Source organism: Sus scrofa, chromosome 2, assembly GCF_000003025.6.
Source record: "Sus scrofa isolate TJ Tabasco breed Duroc chromosome 2, Sscrofa11.1, whole genome shotgun sequence".
Classification (NCBI taxonomy): Eukaryota; Metazoa; Chordata; class Mammalia; order Artiodactyla; family Suidae; genus Sus; species Sus scrofa.
The window spans coordinates 20641202-20663317 of record NC_010444.4 but is presented as its reverse complement, the minus strand read 5'-3'; the positions used below and the strand labels follow the sequence as shown (position 1 = coordinate 20663317).

Below are 22116 nucleotides of genomic sequence, written 5' to 3'. Positions count from 1 at the left end.
AATAAGTGATTCTCTGGGATCAGTATTGCAGAGAACATATATGTGCACACAAATTTCACTGCCCCTCAAGCAAGTCTGTGGGAGAGTGTCTTCTGGAGAAGTCACTCGCGGGTGACACCGATGCAGGAGGCATGTCACCAGGTATAGCCTCTCTCTCTCTATCTCTCTGAAGCAGACACACAAAACTGTTAGATCGGGATGAATCCTCACATTTTTTTTTCCCTCCAGATGATGGATAGCAAAACTAAAATAGGCCCTCTTGAGATAATGTAGTTTGAGTGTCCAGCTGGTGGAGACAGGAAAAGCAATTTCAGTGAGACAAGAGCCTTCAAGAACAGATTTGGAAAGAAAGTATTATCCTGGTCTTCTAGAAATAGCAGTGCCATGATGCAGACTGCAAAGAATTAAGATTATCCACATAGGGACTCTGTTGCTCAGTGAGAGAGGAAATGATGGGAGCTAGAAGGCAGAAAGGACCCTGCCAGATCCCATGTGGACCAACTAGCCTGCTGACACCAGTGTAGATCTGACTGGGGACCACATCCTTCTTTGAACACTTTATGTCTTGAGGGTGGCATGGTTGTGGCAGAAGCAGTATGGTGCCAAAATCCTTGCATAGTGGATATCCCTCCAGCCAGCCTGGCACTTACCTGGTGGACAAGTCCAGATATGGACAGTCAAGCAACACCACTTCAAAAGAGACACCATTTTCCTCCTGAGAGACAACTCTTCCACTCATGGCTTTAAAAGAATAACTCCATTTTCCCTTCACAGAAGTCCATTCCAGAGTCCAGACTCTGTGATGAAGAACATTCTTTAATCGTTACTAGAATTTAATCTTTGTCTTATTTTTTCCTTGCATTTTTAAAAGTTTTATTGATTTCCAATGTTGTGATCATTTCTGCTGTACAACAAAGTGACTCCGTTGTACACATACACACATCCATTCTCATTCAGATGCTTTTCCCATATAGATTATTGCAGACTACTGAGTAGAGTTCTCTGTGCTCTTCCTTTCATAAGCAGAAGAATATGCATTCTTCTCAAGCATTCATGGAACCTTCTCTAGGACAGATCACATTCTGAGCCATGAATCAAGCCCTGGTCTTTATTTTTTTTTTTTTATTTTTTACTTTTCTGGCTTATCATGGTACATATGACAAATAAAAATTTTATATATTCAGGGTGTACGATGTGATAATTCTTTTCTTCAATAGTGATAAAATATATTAAGCACCTTTTATGCTGTCCTTCTTTCTTTTTTCCTTCCATTCCCTAGCCTTTCCTAGAAGCCAGGCACTATGGAATATGTGATGACCAATTCAGACAAGATTCTGTCTGCAAGTATCAGAGAAGAGAAACAATACACAACTAAACAGGTAAATGAACAAGGTAATCATAAAGTCTGAGGACACGTACTCAAGAGATGATATATGACGGAGAGCACCCTGGAGGGTTGCCCACTTAAGACTATAAGAAAAGGCCTTTCTGAAGAGGTGACTTTGAGTAGAGATGTCCAGGTCAAATAGGAACACTGGCCCTTTATAGATCCCAGCATTAGTGAGCATGAACATGTGCAAAGGGCCTGAGGTAGAAAGAGCTTGGTATGTCCGGGAATCTAGGAGTAGGCAAATGTGACTGGAATATATTGAACGGAATAGACAGTGTTCAAGATACGCTTGGAAATGTAGGCATGGATAGATTACTGAGAGGCCATATACATCATGGTTGTAAAATTGGCATTTATTCCAAAAAGGATAGAAAACCAAAAGACATATTAAGCAGGTCAGCATCATAATTTAATTTACATTTTAAATTATTTAGACTCTTGTATGGTGAATGGCTTGTAAATGGGTAAGAATGAAGGCTGTTAGACCCACTGTGAGGCTACTGCAACCTGAAGGCAAGAGGTGATAAAGAGTAGCTTAGACTTGGACAGTGACAATGTGTGTTCATCTATCTCATTTAATCTTTACATCAAATATACAAAGGAGACCTTATAACCGCTCCATTTTAGAGATGAGTTACCAAAGGCTACTAGCGATTGCTGCCCCAAAGTACTGGGCTCCTAAATGAAGGAGTCAAGATTCAAACCCAGACTGCTGTGCCTTAGAGGCGAGTTTTCTTTCTCATAGACTTTAGTACCTTTAGTGGGCTTGTCCGAAGAAGCTTAAAATAAGTTTCAGGAATCTTTAAAGGGTAACAGTGCTTGCCATGGACCCAGCAGTGTTCTAAGTGTTTCCTATCCAGTAGCAAACTTAATGTTTGTGACAACTCTATGAAGTACATGCTATGAGTACCCTCATTTGGCAGATGGGTAACTGGAGTTTTAGGAAAGTTAAACTAGTAAATGTTGAAGACAAAATTTCAAGCCAGGCAGGTTAACTCTGAAGCCATGTGTTTAATCACTAAACGATTCAAGAAGAAACCTCCTTAGCTAACCAGTGTTTCTACAAGGAAGCTGTATCCTTTAAACATAACCAGGAAAATAGTCCCCTTTAACCTCCTTTAAACCTCCAATTAAGATAAAGAGTCACACAAAACAGAGAAAAGCTTTTTATGGCAATTTCATCAAAATGGCTAAAGATGAGACACGTAAGGCTTCCCGCAGTTTCAGATGAGAATAAGGACATATCTCTAAAAGAAAGTGAATAAAAGATTTATCTTTCCACCATTCTCAGGGCTCAGAATCAACGTTTCTACCAGGTCTGCTTTTTTTCCAATATAAATGTAAGAGGAGACAGATTGAAATGCCAAACTGAACTGCTCAGTGTTGTAGAAAAAGCTGAGAAACATAGGGCAGCTTCAACTCCAAATACATTTGTTCGCTATCTTCTGAAAATTTTCAGCATGTGGGGTTTGCAGATTCTTAAAATGAATGACAAAAAAAAAATCTAATATCCCAACAGAACAAGAGTGACCTACGAAGTGATGCTTTTATGCTCTGCTAGGGCTCCAGCAGCACCCTCAAGCTCAAAAATCACTTCCAATAGCAACAGTTTTGCTCAAAGGTTTCCAGTATCTCTACCTTGACCCTAACCTTTGTTTCAGAATGACTCTGCTATTTCACCATGCCCTTTGATTGCCCAGAATCTCATCACTTTGATATGTAAAATGCAGCTAAGTTGGTCTTTGCAAGGACACGCTGCTGAATCTTTTCCTCCAAAGCCTGAGGATCTCAGTGGATTAGGGAGAAGACAAATGAAAATAGATACTTTCAGTTGTTCAAGCTTGACTTCTTTATTGCTAATAATCATACTGAGAGATTATTTTAAGCTTTGAATATATAATCCCATTTAATCTTAGAACAATGGTGGATACTATTATTATCATTTTATTTTTCTCAGAAATATGTAGATCATGTAATCTGAATTAGAACCCTAGCTATCTGATTCTAGAACTTTGTCTATTATCATGTACCTACATTCCTAAGTATACAATGGTATATAGTATTTGGTTTTCAGTGTAGATACAAATAAGTATAATATACAATACATATCCTTTGTAAGCAGTTTATCATATGCTTATCATGCCAGCATTAATTCTCCTTTTCTTTTTTCTCAATAGGATTCACAATATTCTACTCATAGATTAGACCAATAGGCCTTAAACAACTTAAGTCTGTGTTTAATCCTGGATGTAAATTGAAAATCATGGACTTGGAGAAGAGACTTGTGGTTGCCTGATGGGAGGGGGAGGGAGTGGGAGGGATCGGGAGCTTGGGCTTATCAGACACAACCTAGAATAGATTTATAAGGAGATCCTGCTGAATAGCATTGAGAACTATGTCTAGATACTCATGTCGCAACAGAAGAAAGGGTGGGGGAAAAAAACTGTAACTGCAATGTATACATCTAAGGATGACCTGACCCCCTTGCTGTACAGTGGGAAAATAATAATAAAAAATAAAATAAAATAAAATAAAATTACACAGAGAGCTTTTAAAAAGTGCTTATTCTTCTCTTCCCTGGCCTGGATGATCCCGATTTCATTGTTCTGGAGTATGGCCTCAGCATCAGCATTTTTAAGTTACCTTTCTCTATCCCTCTGGTGATTATAAAGACCCAGGGGCTGCAGTACAACTCCTGTGAGCAAGTTAATGCAATCTTATCTGTTACAGACTGAATTGTGTCTCATTAGATTTCATTTCCATTGAAGCTCTAACCCCCAATGTGACTGTGTTTGGAAACAGGACTTTTAAGAAGGTAACTAAGGTTAAATGAGGTCAAAAGAGGGGGGCCCTAATCTGATAGGACTGGCATCTTTTTAAGAACAGGAAGAGCCACAATTGTATGTGTGCGCAGAGGAAAGACCATGTGAGGACACAGCAAGAAGACAAGCATCCTACAAGCCAAGTAGAGAGCCTCACAGAAACCAATCCCACCAGCACGCTCATCTTGCACATCTGACCTCCGGGATGTGAGAAGATGATTTTTTGTTGTACAAGCCTCCTAGCCTTTGTCATGGCTAAGCAGGCTCCTATGACATCTTTTGGTTCCAGTGATTACTGTCAGCTGTGGGCTGGTAAAGCTGTCTAGTACCTAAGTGTGAACTGGCAGGTTCTAGCTCCAGGAGCTGTTGGCATCCATCTCTCTGCCCTTAAGGAAGCCAGCCCACAAATGGAGGGAAGACAGAAAAGAGGGAGCTTCCAAGACAGAAACCATGGGGTGGGGGGGGGAGGGATAAATTAGAAGGATGGGAATAATGTATATACACTATTTTATATAAAACAGATCATTAACAAGGACCTACTGTATAGTGCAGGGAAATCGACTCAATATTCTATAGTAACCTTTATAGGAAAAGAATCTGAAAAAGAATGGATATATGTATATGTATAACTGATTCACTTTGGTGTACACCCGAAACTAGTATGACCTTGGAAGTCAGCTATATGCCAATAAAATTAAAAATAAATAAGTAAAATTTAATTGTAATAGAGCCAAAAAAAAAATACTGTAGAAAGAAGTGGGGCCTCATAGTTTATCTTGTCTACACCATTTCAATGGTTAAAAAGGAGCAGTATTTGGAAAAGTTGGGATGGTGTGCTTATAATGAGGCTTAAAACATTCTCATTGACTTCTCCACTGCAGGGTAAGGGCAGGATGGCGCTCTGGCCTCTCTATGATCCTCTAGGGGCTGCTGTGGAGTCGGTACATGTTTCTCCAGTTTCTATGAGGCCTCCTCATCTTTCTCTCTTTGTTTACATTAAGGTCTGATCAGTGTGTGTAGTGGAGAGACTCTGCACCAGGAACCATCTGGGATGCATGAAGAAAGCCCAGTCTTTCCTTTCCACAGTATTCTTTTTTAAAATCAAGATTACTTTGATTTGAGGCTTTCCCAGTGCCTTGACCCAAGAGTGAATTATAACCTTTTTGAAAACATAGGTAGCTAATTAAATGTGAGGATGAGTAGCGTATTAAGTCATTAATCAAGGTGTGCAAGACAGTGATGATTCAATTTTCATAACAAAAGCTGAGTATCAGCCCAACATCAAGACTGTGCTTCGAATAGGTGGTCTACACTCTAAAATCCATTGCACTAAATTGAAAATCTGCTAACCTAGGCTTGTGACCAGGGACCTGCAGCTTTCTTCTCTGTAAAATGGAGATACGAAAGCCCACCTTCTGATTTCTGGAGGACTGAATGTATTTACATTCTAGAATCTTCTCAAATAGTACTAGAATAGGGTCTTGACTAATGCGATTTGATTTTCATACTCCCTTTCCCAATTCTCATTTTTATACTTTTAATGAAAAGTTTAAATCACTTTGATTCTCAGGTTCTATATACTCTAAACTCTAGAATATAAACATTCCCATAGGATAATCACAGGATATGTGTTAATTACTCCATGAAATAACTTAGTAGCATATCAAGTCCTATGATAATGTTTGTTTGTTTTATGTAAAATTGTGTAGAGACTTGGGCATTAATCCCCAACTGGGACCTTTTTGCATACAAACATCTCTCTTTTATAAAGAGCTGTGAGACTGAAGAGATGAAAACTGACAAAGTGTTAGCACACTCATTTTCATTTAGTTTAAGCAACAGGCCATGTGACTGCATGCCTAAATCTACTCTCTGAATCTTCTCTATCACTTAGTGAATGTGTCACACACTGCAAAAGGTTTACTGGGGACTGATCACATGACTTCTTTGAGAAGCAAAGCTGTTAGCTTGCAGTTACACAAGATGAAATCATAACAGACTTTGCACGTTGAAGAGTTATGAGATCCATGCAAGTTCTAACAATAAAGTGCAGAATCAAAATACACTTCTATACACACATTTGGTACCCATCACATTACTCTTTGAATTACTCAGGTGCAATCTCAACAGCCTTAATGAAACCAGATGTAAACTGAATTACATTGTTTTAAAACTGGAGCAATCACACATCAACTTGCATTAAGTCCCTGCCCTGTAGATCTAATGGGGGCAACATAGAACCGAGAAAGCACATTTTGACCTCTATTTGTTATTCTCATTTTTCATTCTGATGTAAATTTGATTTGATCTCATTATAATATCATTAAACTTACTAAATCTTACATTAGGAAAAAGACATGTGAAGCTTTTCAACTAACCTGTTGTCCTGTTTTCCATTCTAGACTATCAGAATTTATGGTCTATAAGTTTGTGAATTATCTGCCTGCCACATGTAGCTAAGCGAAGTTTGCTTGTTTGTTTGTTTTTGTCTTTTGTCTTTTTATGGCTGCACCCATGGCATATGGGTTCCCAGGCTAGGGGTCTCATCGGAGCTGTTGCTGCTGGCCTACACCACAGCCACACAGAATCTGAGCCACGTCTGCGACCTATGCCACAGCTTATGGCAACGCTGGATCCCCAACCCGCAGAGCAAGGCCAGGGATTGAACATGCAACCTCATGGCTCCTGGTCAGATTCATTTCTGCTGCACCACGATGGGAACTCCAGAAGCTTTGAAATATATTTTCAATGAGGAAAAAAATGGATATCCAGATTTTCCCCCAAATAAGGAGCATGTGAAGGACATTTTCAATGACTGTTGGCCAGGTCATTGTAGGTATCCATTCCTAAAATGAGTTACAAGGACAGCAGTGACCTAGGTGAGAGGACAAGAACCTTTATGATAACTAGGCTGCCAGCTGTAGTTATTTCTGGACTATATGTCCAGGTCCTAGGAGACTGACCACTACACCAAGTATATGTCAGTGACCACCCACACTTTGCCTGATTCTTGATAATCAAGAAAAGGAACCTTCTACTAGTGAATAGTTGGCAACCACCTACACTTAAAACCAAGAAATGCTTATATAACTTACGGCTCATGTAGTTAAAAGACATTCCAAAGTCATTAAAAATAGAAATGTTTATGATGAATGTCAAACATGAAAAGCTTATTACGATAAACTGTTTAGTCATGATTTCCCCAATCATTTTCACCCCTCCCAATTTCTATTTTCTATTCATGATGTTACTTTTTATTAATAATGTCATTTTTTATCTGAGCTTGACTAAGGTATAATTCATATACCAAAAAGTCACCCTGTTACAGTATATAGTTCAGTGGTTTTCGGGATAGTCACAGAGTGGTAGACAATGATCGCCAAGATCTAATTTTAGAACATTTCATCCCTTCAAAAATAATTCCAAGAGTTCCTGTCATGGTGCAGCAGAAACGAATCCGACTAGGAACCATGGGGTTTTGGGTTCTATACCTGGGCCTCGCTCAGTGGGTTAAGGATCCGACATTGCTGTGAGCTGTGGTGTAGGTCACAGACACAGTTCGGATTCTGTGTTGCTGTGGCTGTGGTGTAGGCTGGCAGCTACAGCTCCAATTAGACCCCTAGCCTAGGAACCTCCATATGCCATGGGTGTGGCCCTAAAAAGACACAAAATAACAACAATAATAATAATAATTTCCACACCTATTGGCAATCACACCTCAGCCTCCTTTGCCTCCAACCCTTGGAAACTAGTAATTTACTTTCTGTTTCTGTATGTTAGTTTTGGATACTTCATATAAATGGAATAATACATGTGGCCATTTGTATTTATCTTCTTTATTGTTCATGTTTTCAGAGTTCACTCATGTTATAGTATGTATCAGTACTTCATTCCTTTTCGGTGGCCAAATAATTTTCCATTTTATGATCTACCATATATTCACTCATCAGTTGATAGACATTTGGGCTGTTTCCACTTTTGGACTATTATGAATAATGATGCTTTGAGCATTCATGTACAAATTTTTGTATAAAAGTTTATTTAATTCTCATCAGCATATACCTATAAGCAGAATTTCTAGATCCTACGGTGATTCTATGTTTAACATTTGAGGAACTGCCAATCTGCTTTACAAAGTGGATGGACTATTTCACAATCTCACCATGTATGCAATACAAAAAAAAAAAAAACCCAAAAAAACGATTTAACAAAATTCCCATACAGACTACCTAGTTTGGGTACATTGTAACTACAGTGGCTACAGATTTTTTTTTTTTTTTTTTTGCCTTTTAAAAGAGCAAATGTCTAAGCTATCACATTGCCCTTTTATTGCAGCAAACTTAGCTGTTTTAACTGTTCATTTGAAAAGATCATATCTACCGATTGCCATTATACATTTAAGCAAAATTGGAGAACCGAGAGAGAAACTGAAACATTACAAGAAATGAGGATGCAGAGAAAATAGAATAGTAAAAGTAGATAAGTATAATAGCCACTAAGCAATCAACATTAACTTCACATTTTTATGTCAAGGAGGAAAAGCAGCATTGAGACCAACAACGTTGAGATCTGTAAATATCCCAAATTAGGAGTTTTAAAATAGCCTGTGGGATAAAAATGATATTTTCCCCTTTAAACACATTTCTTAAAGCAGAAAGAGGTAGGTTGAAATTGAAAACAGATTTCACTAAATGCCTGTGCTTCTGACAGCCCTGTGTGTGAAAATCCAGCTGTTTTTTGGCTTCTTACATTAGCAATAATAATGGTAAAGACGATGGCTTCCGTTTTTGCTGACAGTTGTGTTGATGATGCAGGAGGCAAAATAGCATTTCTCTTCTGGGCAACGTTAATTATGGAGTGCTGACAAGAGTTCAAAAATAAATCCAGACCCTTCGAGTCAATGCCCCACATCAACATAAAAACCTCATAACCCACTGACAAGCATGGGAGAAGTGTTCAGTTTACATGATGCCCATTCTTTTTTAAAAAAAGTAAAAAGATGCGTGGTAGATTTAAAAACTACACAAAAACAGGGGGTATTCAATAAATATAATACTACAGTGTTTAAAGCCATACTTTAGGAAAGAATTATGATCCCCCCCGCCTTTTTCTTTTAAGGGAAGAAGCTAAGAGTAATGAAACTGAATCAACTTGCCCAAGGTCCATAACCAACAAAAGGAATGTTTATATTTGAACTCAAGTTTGTCTGACCTCAAAGCCCTACCCTTTTATAATGTTGGCTTGGGAAAATGTATTTAAGCTTTAAAAACGTGTTGGCCCTTTGAGCCAATACTTTCACATCCAGGGATGTACTCTTGTCTTTTTTTTTTTTTGGTCTTTTTCTAGGGCCGCACCCACGGCATATGGAGGTTCCCAGGCTAGGGGTCTAGGAGCTATAGCTGCAGGCCTACACCACAACCACAGCAATACCAGATCTGAGCCACGTCTGCGACCTACACCACAGCTCACGGCAATGCTGGATTCTTAACCCACTGAGCGAGGCCGGGGATCGAACCTGCAACTTCATGGTCCCTAGTCAGATTTGTTAACCACTGAGCCATGACGGGAACTCCCAGGGATGTATTCTAAGAAGAGATTCACAGGCATGTGCTATGATTTCACCATACATATATTTATCTCAATGCTATTCACAGTTGCCAAAAAATGGAACTAGCCTGATGACAAAAAATAAAAGCTCAATGTAATTACCTGTGTTATATTCACATTGAGGCACAGTATGCAACCATTAAAATGCTGTATCAGAAAATTAATTACTGGCCAAGCAAAACAACAACATATATGCACTCATTTTGGTGAACTCTACTTAACCGACAAAATTCAGTGGTATGTGTCCTCAACCTGTTTATCATTCCAAATAAAATTATGCCAACTCGCCTCTGAGCTCCAAAAGGTCTTCACATACAGTATATGCAGTATATGTCCTTATTTGAGTATCTATCTCCCCTTATAGGCTATGACTTCCTCAAGGTCAGAAAATCCACTTTAGTCACCTTTATGAGCCCATCCACATCTAACACCCTGGTTCATAGTTAACAGCAAGTATTCAATAAACAGCTACCAAAAGAATAAGTGAACAAGTAATTATTTAGCTCTGTGTTCAATCCATTTGATTTTAAAAATCATGTAGAAAACAGGACTTCTATGGCTTAGTGGGAGAAACTGTCATGCTTACTTAAAATGAAAGGAAAATGATCTTGAGGTTTTAGTCACACTTGACCCCATCTTTCTGCCTTGTAGATAGAAAGAGAGTACGGCAAACCTGTAACCCATTCACTGTGTAGTAGGGTGAACTGATTATGAACTCATTGCAAGGGTCTGGCAATAACCTGAATTAATGCAGGGGTTTTAATGTGAGATCTATACATTTCTATACGATATATCTTATGAGGCTTCATTAAAAACATCTCAAAATTATCTTCAAAAAATTTTATATATTGCATTTTGTACATATATTTGGTAAGGATATGGGACATTTCACTTTTTATTCAAAAAAAAACACATTGGATTTAAAAACTTTGAAAAACAATGATGAATTCTACATTTTTTCATCATATTATTATTTTTTCTTTTTTTATTTTATTTTTTCTTACTGTATAGCATGGGGATCAAGTTATTCTTAGATGTATACATTTTTTCCCCCACCCTTTGTTATGTTGCAATATGAGTATCTAGACATAGTTCTTGAGTATCTAGACATAGTTCTCAATGCTATTCAGCAGGATCTCCTTGTAAATCTATTCTAAGTTGTATCTGATAGCCCCAAATTCCCGATCCCTCCTACTCCCTCCCTCTCCCATCAGGCAGCCACAAGTCTCTTCTCCAAGTCCATGGTTTTCTTTTCTGTGGAGATGTTCATTTGTGCTGGATATTAGATTCCAGTTATAAGGGATATCATATGGTATTTGTCTTTCTCTTTGACTCATTTCACTCGGTATGAGATTCTCTAGTTCCATCCATGTTGCTGCAAATGGCATTATGTCATTCTTTTTTATGGCTGAGTAGTATTCCATTGTGTATATATACCAAATCTTCCTAATCCAATCATCTGTTGATGGACATTTGGGTTGTTTCCATGTCCTGGCTATTGTGAATAGTGCTGCAGTGAAAATACGGGTGCATGTGTCTCTTTTAAGTAGAGTTTCGTCCGGATAGATGCCCAAGAGTGAGATTGCGGGGTCATATGGTAGTTCTATGTATAGATTTCTAAGGTATCTCCAAACTGTTCTCCATAGTGGCTGTACCAGTTTACATTCCCACCAGCAGTGCAGGAGGGTTCCCTTTTCTCCACAACCCCTCCAGCACTTGTTATTTGTGGGCTTATTAATGAGGGCCATTCTGACTGGTGTGAGGTGATATCTCATGGTAGTTTTGATTTGCATTTCTCTTATAATCAGCGATGTCGAGCATTTTTTCATATGTTTGTTGGCCATCTGTATATGTTCCTTGGAGAACAGTCTATTCAGGTCTTTTGCCCATTTTTCCATTGGTTGATTGGCTTTTTTGCTGTTGGGTTGTATAAGTTGCTTATATATTCTAGAGATTAAGCCCTTGTCAGTTGCATCATTTGAAACTATTTTCTCCCATTCTGTTAACTTGCCTTTTTGTTTTCTTTTGGGTTTCCTTTGCTGTGCAAAAGCTTGTCAGTTTGATTAGGTCCCATTGGTTTCTTTTTGCTCTAATTTCTATTGCTTTGGGAGACTGACCTGAGAAAATATTCATGATGTTGATGTCAGAGAGTGTTTTGCCTATGTTCTCTTCTAGGAGTTTGATGGTGTCCTGTCGTATATTTAAGTCTTTCAGCCATTTGGAGTTTATTTTTGTGCATGGTGTGAGGGTGTGTTCTAGTTTCATTGCTTTGCATGCAGCTGTCCAGGTTTCCCAGCAATGCTTGCTGAATAGACTTTCTTTTTCCCATTTTATGTTCTTGCCTCCCTTGTCAAAGATTAATTGACCATAGGTGTTTGGGTTTATTTCTGGGTTCTCTGTTCTTTTCCATTGGTCTGTCTGTCTGTTTTGATACCAGTACCACACTGTTTTGATGACTGTGGCTTTGTAATATTGCTTGAAGTCTGGGAAAGTTGTACCTCCTGCTTGGTTTTTGTTTCTCAGGATTGCTTTGGCGATTCTGGGTCTTTTGTGGTTCCATATAAATGTTTGGATTGTTTGTTCTAGTTCTGTGAAAAATATCATGGGTAATTTGATAGGGATTGAATTGAATCTGTAGATCGCTTTGGGTAGTATGGCCATTTGTACAATATTGATTTTCCCAATCCAGGAACATAGAATATCTTTCCATTTCTTTGATTTCCTTGATTAATGTTTTATAGTTCTCAGCATATAAGTCCTTTACCTCCTTGGTCAGGTGTATTCTGAGGTATTTGATTTTATGAGGTGCAGTTTTAAAAGGTATTGTATTTTTGTATTCCTTTTCTAATATTTCATTGCTGGTATAGAGAAATGAGACTGACTTCTGAATGCTAATCTTATATCCTGCTACTTTGCTGAATTTGTTGGTCAGTTCAAGTAGTTTTGGGGTTAAGTCCTTAGGGTTTTCTATGTATAGTATCATGTCATCTGCATACAGTGACAGTTTGATCTCTCCTCCTCCTAGGTGGGTGCCTTTTATTTCTTTTGTTTGTCTAACTGCTTTGGCTAGGACTTCCAAAACTATGTTGAATAGCAGTGGTGAGAGTGGGCATCCCTGTCTTGTTCCAGATTTGAGTGAGAAGGCTTTCAGTTTTTCTCCATTGAGTATTATATTTGCTGTGGGTTTGTCATAAATGGCTTTGATTATGTTCAGGAACATTCCCTCTATACCCACTTTGGCGAGGGTCTTGATCATGAATGGATGTTGGACTTTGTCAAATGCTTTTTCTGCGTCTGTTGAGATGATCATATGATTTTTGACTTTTCTTTTGTTAATGTGGTATATGACGTTGATTGATTTGCATATGTTGAATCATCCTTGTGAACCTGGGATGAACCCTACCTGGTCATGGTGTATAATTTCTTTGATATGTTGTTGGATTCGGTTGGCTAAGATTTTGTTGGGAATTTTTGCATCTATATTCATCAAAGATATTGACTTTGTTTTCTTTTTTGGTGTTATCTTTGTCTGGTTTTGGAATTAGGGTGATGGTGGCCTCATAGAATGTCTTTGGGAGTATTCCTTCTTCTTCAACCTTTTGAAAGAGTTTAAGGAGGATGGGCACCAGATCCTCTTTATATGTTTGATAGAATTCGCCTGTGAAGCCATCTGGTCCTGGGACTTTCATTTGTAGGGAGTGTTTTTATGACATATTCAATTTCATTTCTAGTGATTGGTCTGTTCAGTCGGTCTGTTTCTTCTTGATTCAGTTTTGGCAGGCTGTAAGATTCTAGAAAATTGTCCATTTCTTCCAGATTGTCAAATTTGTTGGCATATAGTTGTTCTTAGTCATCATATTATTTTGACTAAAAAACATCTGAAGCTTTATATATGTATTTCATTTATTAAGTCAAAAATTTTGTTGTTGTTTCCACTTTGTGGCTGGGTTAAGTTGGCTTTTTAACAAAGCCCATTAAAATGTAGTTTATGAGAAACTTTGTGCCTTCTTTTGGAGACATTAGAGTACAGCAGAAAATACTCCAAATAAGATTATAATCATTCCTCTGGGAATGAGAAAAGAGAGTTGCTATTTGGAGTTCTGTGAGGATGAAGATCCCTTTTACCTTTGGCATCTGTACAGTCAATATTTTCAAGTTATCTAAAGGAAGTCAGAGAGTGGGTCACTGGGCAGAAAGTCAAATGGATAAGGGCCCAGAAAAGAGGCAGAAGGGCACCAAAGCAAGCTTACAGAAACCTAAATCAGAAGTCTACCTTCAACTAATACCCAAAAAATGTTCACACCTTCCTGAAATGCAGTTGACTGTGCATGTGTGTTTCAATATTTTATATATATATATATATATATATATTTTTTTTTAATTTTCAAAAGCTACATTTTTCAAGGCCTATAGGAATTTCTAGTCATTGCCATGGTTCTGTCACCTAACAGAACCATCATATGTCATGGCTTAATCTTCTGCCTACAATATTAGACTAGAAATATGGATGGGGGGAAAAAATCAGGGGTTTACCTCATCCTCCTCTGTCTAAACTCTGCTGAATAGGGATTGCATGTAGAGTTGGTGACTTGAGGTTTCAGAGGTACTATCAGAGAAAGTTCCCTCATCTACCACCATTGTTTGTCTTGGGCTAGCCCCAGTTTAAAAAACACTGCAAAGGAGCCCAACCACTCTCAGAGTTTAAGGACATTTCAAGGGGGATTGGAGAGGTCCCAGGAAACCTAATTTCATTAAGACATAGGCAGGAGTTCCCATGGTGGCTCAGTGGAAACAAATCTGACTAGGAACCATGAGCTTGATGGTTTGATCCCTGACCTCAATCAGTGGGTTAAGGATCCGGCCTTGCCGTGAGCTGTGGCATAGTTTGCAGACACAGCTCGGATTCTGTGTTGCTGTGGCTGTGGTATAGGCTGGCAGCTGTAGCTCCAATTGGACACCTAGCTTGGGAACCTCCATATGCCATGGTGTGGCCCTAATAAGAAAAAAAAAAAAAAAAAAAAAAAAAGACATAACAGGCATTATGTGGTCCCTGTATATGTATCATGGTTTGAGTTCATGTGGATTTTTTTTTTCTTTTTTTTTTTTCTTTTTGGATTTTGCCCCCACAGTCATGGCGTATGGAAGTTCCCAGGCTAAGGGTTAAATCAGAGCTGTAGCTGCCACCCATAGCCACAGCCACGCAGGATCTGAGCCTCATCTGCAACCTACACCACAGCTCCCAGGCAATGCCAGATCCCTAACCCACTGAGCAAGACCAGGGATTGAACTCACATTCTCATGGATACTAGTTGGGTTCGATACTACTGAGCCAGGACACAACTCTGGGAGTCTTAAATGCTCTCTATAGATTCATGAAACACTGAAGACAAGATCAGAGATCATTCATTTCTGACTTGCATATGCTGCTTGGATAAGGCAATGTTTCATGCAGTAGCATATGAAAATAACAATAATGATAATGTTTATTATGGGCTTACTTTGCACCAGGCACTGCTCTACATGCTTTACATGGGGGAACTCACTGATTCTTCACAACAGAATTATAAGGTCATTACTATTATTATTCCCTGTCAGTGGGGAAACCAGGCACAGGAAGATGAAGGAACCTGTGCAAGGATATACAGCTTGTAAATGAGGCCTCAGCCTTTTTCTTTCTTTCTTTTTTTTTTTTTTTTTTTTTTTCTGTCTTTCCTAGGGCCATACCCATGGCATATGGAGGTTCCCAGGCTAGGGGTCTAATCGGAGCTGTAGCTGCTGGCCTCCGCCAGAGCCACAGCAACATGGGATCCAAGCTGCATCTGCGACCTACGCTACGGCTCACGCCAATGCCGGATCCTCAACCCACGGAGCCAGGCCAGGGACTGAACCACAACCTCATGGTTCCTAGTCAGATTCGTTAACCAGTGGAGCCACGACGGGAACTCTATGAGGCCTCAGTCTTTTAAGTGATATGGGATAACTGTCTATGAGGGAGACCTGCATAAGTAGGAATTCCTCTGGTCCCTTCTTATTTAACATTCTTTCTCTCCTTTTTGAAGGAAGGGGGTCTTATATATCCAAAATGATGGATGACCACCAGAAATGAGTATGTGTTTCAAATCACTAACCACCCTCTCCATAGACAGACAGACAGACAGACAGACACACACACACACAACTTCCATACACATGAAAGTACTTATAATTACAAGATTAAAAAAATTATTTTGGAAATATAGACCCTTTACCATGGAAAAGCCAAATGATTTGGATGTGGTGAAACAAAGACAATCACATTTCCCATCCCATCTTACTCATACATGAAGAATTCTTAATATGAAAAATCCTTTCACCTCTAAATCAATACATAAATACAATGTAAACAATATCTTGACATCCCAAGACAATTCAGAAGATTTAATAATTAATTTTCATAGCAAAAGAATCAATCATTACTTTTCTAATGAAAACAGTAAATATTCATTGAATAAAAACTTTGCTTTCATATCTAGGCACCAGGTATGTATAGCAACCAGCAAAACTGATTACACCTGTGACTTCATTAACTTTATAATTTGGTGGTAAAGATGTTATCACCATTTACATTATTGACATTTTACTTAGTTCGATACATTCTATGCTTACAAAGTTTATAAATATATGAAGTGAGAACTATTGCAAAGAGTGAAACTAGACATCATGACATAAATAAATAGAATTCTGATAACAACTCTGGAACCATGTAACCCAACTGACACATAGACAAATTCTTAATATCCTTAGTTCTGGTTTCAAATCTCCTAAAGATGAACATACATGGCACAGAAGTCATAATCTCTGAATTCAGATTTACCATTTCTTCTAAGGAACCCTACCTCTTAAAATATTCCCATCATCCATCACCAAACAGACATCCCAGTAGAGAAGTCTATAAATTCTATAAAGTCTATAATTTGGTCAACAAAATATCATCTTTAGATGGTTCACCACCAAATTAAATCTCCCATTCTAACAGAGCATAGCATACCAGAATGGGGAGTTATAAGGACTACAAACAAGTGAATAAGACATATTTAGAATGGCCAACGAGGAACATAATAAAAAATATATGACAGGAAAAGTATGTCCTGTAGGCTATGATACTACATGAAGTGTACATATGGGTAGTTAGATCAAGTTCTTACTGCAAATCACCTAAAACCAGAAAGGTTCTGGCATCCAACTGCACTATTTGAATAAAGATTCCATCACTTAATGGCTTGCCAGTGAGAGGCAAGGGTTAATCTAATTGACTAGACACCTGGTGGGCTAGGTTTCCAGACAGTTGTCATTCCCCTTTGCCTCACAGAGTGGTATCATTTGGAAATTAAAACCCAGAAGATACGGAAACTGGCTACAACTGTGGAGCTAAGGCAGACATCCTAATAGAATGCTGATGGGACAGAACCAAGCTGAAAGTCAAAATCAAAACATAAGGTTCAGGTCCTAGACCTTGATCACAGCAAAGAATGGGCTGGCATAACTCTCAGTTATAAATGCTGAGGTAGAAAGTCAAGGGCTGGAAGCTACATTCTGCTATGCTGAAGAACTGTAACCATAAAATTTGGACCTCAGCCTCAAGTCATCCCAGAGGAAGAGCTGGTATTGCCCCAAACATGAAGCCCATGAGCCCCACCTTTCAAGACGCAAGTGTAATGTCTTGCTCACCAGTTCCCTGGGCAACTGGCACTGAGACGATTGCTCACCTGCTACTGCTCTGCCTCTGTAAGTTTTCCCCTCAATCGAAGGCTGGTCCCGGCTGCTGTGTGTGCTTTCAGGTCATGCACTCTTGATTACTCAAGATTAGACGATTTTGGACAAGTTATTAATTCTCTGGGAGCCTCAGTATCCTCTTCATCAAATAGGGATAATGACAGTAAACACTTCATTTGGTTTCTGTGAGGATTAAATGAGATAATCTATGTCAAGTGTTTATCATAGCACCCGTACCTAGTGAACATTCAAAAATGTTGGCTACTATTAGAATTTAGAATTTAATTCCAGGGGATTTTTTTTCTACAAAATAAAAGGGATTTTTTTTTTTTTTTTTGTCTTTGCCTTTTCTAGGGCTGCTTCCTGTGGCATATGGAGGTTCCCAGGCCAGGGGTCCAATCAGAGCTGTAGCCACCAGCCTAAGCCAGAGCCACAGCAAGGCAGGATCCAAGCCACGTCTGCAACCTACACCACAGCTCACAGCAACACTGGATCTTTAACCCACTGAGCAAGGCCATGGATCCAACCCACAACCTCATGGTTCCTAGTTGGATACGTTAACCACCGTGCCATGATAGGAACTCCTAAAAGGCTTTTTTTAAATCACATCTCAAAAGGAACTTAAAGACAAACTTGAGGGCTTTCATTAAGAGACTTAGAGAACTCTTATAGTCTGTGACTCCATGGTTGTTATGGGAAGGATTATCTGACCATGAAGTGATTCTGAGTTTCAGATCAAAGAAGAGGACTTTATCATATAGAAGAGAGTTAGGTTTCCATTCCTAATTAGTGCCTAGGCATCTGTTCCTACCCTTTGACAGATGAGGAATGGAGAATTGGTATGAGGGAAAAACAGCTCAAGGGACTATATATTTTTTCCTATTCATTCATTCATTCATCTATGCATTGTTCCCTTTATGCAATAGTTACATGTTGCAATACACAGTACTAAGCACCACGGTGTGATAAGATGACAAAAATCAAGCCAATATTGAGAAGTAAGAATCGGCTGGTCCAAAATTTATCTCCTACACTGGTCTCCAAAGAAGGAGTTGGCCTCATGAAGATCACACGGAAGTCGGCTATGGCGAAAATGCTCAGGCAATCAATTCTGGTAAAAGGCTTATATACCAGATTCAGCCATGTTCAAGGACGTCAAAGAGCTGGGACTCTAAGACTTACACATTAGCACACTGCTCCTGTCAAGGAAGAGGTCTATGTTCTCTAATGATGGATGTCAGACTTGGCAGAACAAGACTTGGAGCTAAGACTGTTTCATGCGCAGTTGATAGATTCTGGCTCTTAATCATGCCAGATTATCACTTTGCTAATTAGTTTCTTAAAAGCCTTCTGGTATCCAATGCTTAGATTTGCTAGATTCTTGTGTGCTGCCTCTAAAGTATAATGGGAAATTGGAGAGCATAGACCTCTACTGCGGTGAATGCCTCTACTATAATATTCTTCCATCCGTCCTGGTGTGTGAGCCTCCTAGCGTTTGATTCTGGTTTGGTCAGCACACTTGTTACTCTTAAGAAGCTCATTACGTGATAGACCGTAAGACTCTTAACAGTATTAAACTAATAAAATTAATAGAATAAGATGCCATGGCAAAACTATGTCTAAAGAGAATGATGCATTTCCTCTACTGATAAACCTCCGGCTCTCCTGGAGGTGTTGGTTAGAATCCAATCCTACACGTCTACCTCCATCCCCACAAGAATAGGAATGGCTCATTTTATAGGATGAGTGCAGCTGTACCATCCGCTTTTGGAAGGTAAGAGGCAGGTTTATTCCTACCTGCAATTACTTGGCTCAGTAACAACACCTCTCACCTCATGAAGCGTCAGAGACCAGGTGTAGGGGGATGATAGCAAGTTTATTTTGGCCTTATGTACCAAGTGTGTATCTCAATACACCTTGACTACGAATCAAATTAATACCTGACTATGTGAGGAAGGTACCTCTTCCTGTCCATTATTCAATGGGTTCAGAACTTGAGAGTGACATTTGATTCAGTGTCTTTTTTAAAGTTTTTATGTATTTATTTAGTCTTTTTTTTTTTTTTTTTTTTTTAGGGCAGCACCTGCGACATATGGAGGTTCCCAGTCTAGGGGTCCAATCAGAGCTGTAGCTGCCAGGCCTACACCACAGCCACAGCAACGCTGGATCTGAGCTGCATCTGTGACCTATACTACAGCTCACGGCAACACCAGATCCTTAACCCACTGAACAAGGCCAGAGATCCAACCTGTGTCCTCATGGATACTAGTCAGATTCATTTCCACTGAGCCATGATAGGAACTCCCTAATATTTTTTTAGGTGCTTTAAATCCAGGAAATATTATTTAAGCATTAGCAGATGACTCACAAAAAAAATTTTGTGAAACCTTCTTATGACCTGAGCTCGTACATGCCAGCCAGTAAGACACCACTTTGTAGAACAAAGAGCTTGAGTGCTGCAGCAAGATCAAAGGAGAATGTGTAATAAATTACAGGGGAAGTCACACCTCATGCCACTTCCGTCATTGCTCTCCACATGTCATTTAAAATGCAATTCCCTTTGAATGGGCACAGAGCAGTTCTATTACCAAATAGGACTGCTTTTACTACCAGCAGCAGTTTAATGATTTTATGTCATTGCAATAATAGAAACATGACATTCAACTGTGACTACAGCTTGTAGGATCTATTTTTGGAAAGCTGATTTTGTAGAGGACACAGAAATGTGGACTCTTGGTTCCTGTTTATTTCCCCGAAGGCTGAGCCAGTAACTCTCCCACATCCGTCCCCTCCATGGAGTGGACCCTTCTTGACTTTCTAAAATGAGTGTGGTGATCTGAAGTCTCAAACAATGATGGTTCACAGATAAAAACCCTTCTTTCGAGTCTTGGGCCTGAATCCAATTTTTCCATCAGAGGAAGCACCCCTTATGGAGTAGTTCGATGCCTGAGTCCTTACACTTGATGGAGAAGCACACAAACAACAATAACAAAAGTACATGTTCTTTCTCAGTGGATGGAGGACATTGCCTTGTATCTTTCACAGATAAATTTGAAGGGATGGGTCATAAACTCCCTCATTGTCCTTCTCTCACACGTAAACACTATCACTGTCAGCGCACATTCAACTTTCTTCTAATTGCAGACAAGGATTCTCTCTTGCTTGGCCAACTCTTCCACCTGTGGGTTTTTTGTTTTGTTTTGTTTTGGTTTGGTTTTTTTGGCTTTTGTCTTTTTAGGGCCGCACCCATGGCATATGGAGGTTCCTAGGCGAGGGGTCAAATCAGAGCGACAGCTGCGGGCCTACACCACAGCCACAGCCACGCCAGATCTGACTGCATCTGATCCTGCTCACAGCAATGCAGGATCCTCAACACACTGAGCGAGGCCAGCAATTGAAGCCGCAACCTCATGGTTCCTAGTTGGATTTGTTTCCGCTGCACCAAGACGGGAACTCCCACCTGTGTTCTTGAGTCCCATCCCTACTGTCTCTTCTAGGACCTTAATCCATCCGTGCCCTACTTTTGCACCTATGTTTTTCACCTTCCCCCTCACTATTGGACCTTTCCTTTCAGTGTGTTAACATGCCCGGATACCACCATTACACACACACACACACACACACACACACACACACACACACACACACACACACACACACCCTCTGTCTACGTCTAGTCACTGACCCATTTTTCTCCACAACCAAACTACTTAAAATACTTCCCATTTGCAGCCTGCCGTTTTTAAAACTCCTGTTTTCTCTCTTGCTTCTATAAATAAGTAGGTGATTTTTCCTTGCCTTCTTGTTTCAAACAATATACTGCAAGCTTTTTCTTATCAGTCCGACTTTTTCCGGCTCTAACCCATAGTTTCCAGCTCTCACCAAGCTTCCCAAACTGCTCATCAGTGACCTCATTAGAGTTAAATCCAATGGTCACTATCAGTAATTTGAACATTTTGCTTGCATGTGAAACACGTGATACCTCTTTTCCCTTTTTAAAAATTTTCTTTTCTTGGTTTGATGCTGCTGCATGAAATAACCTATTTAATTTCCAACAGTTTCCATATATTTCCTCCAAGTACTGTACCATACACTTCATACTGTTAAAACAACCCTGAAAGGAAGGGAATATCATAATATTGTACACATTTAAAAATTAAACAAGTGGAACCTAAAGAACTGGAATGATTTTACCCAAGTTACATAGTAATTATGAAGAATGGGAGAAGAACACAGTTCATTCTGATACCAATGTACATCTGTAAACTTGTTACTATGGTAATTACATATTTAAAACTTACAGAAATATACTGATTGTTACAATTAACAAATCCTGCTTATCCACAGATTTAATACGTTATTTTGCTCTATTGGATTATTTTTCCAGAAGTGATACATTGGAAAAGATTTAAAGCCCAATTTGTAATTCTCCCAAATTTTATCCCCTTTGCTCCACAGAGGAAACCATTTTACCCTAGTTGGTCTTTATCTTTTACATCCAAATTATTTATCCTGCTGTTAGACTGATACCAACTTCTTTATCCC

At 39.1% G+C, this 22116-nt stretch overlaps 1 protein-coding gene across 14 annotated transcripts in view; it reads right to left on the bottom strand.

Annotated features, from left to right (window-relative positions):
• Positions 1-22116, bottom strand: part of LRRC4C (leucine rich repeat containing 4C) — a 1216912-nt gene that overhangs the window by 970888 nt on the left and 223908 nt on the right. For 12 of the 14 annotated variants that reach the window (XM_021085270.1, XM_021085271.1, XM_021085272.1 and 9 more), the window contains exon 2: positions 17565-17754. The exons of the other annotated variants lie outside the window; for them this stretch is intronic. The gene's annotated coding sequence lies outside the window, so the exon portion shown is untranslated. The remainder of the gene's footprint in view (positions 1-17564; positions 17755-22116) is intronic. 14 annotated transcript variants of the gene reach the window in all.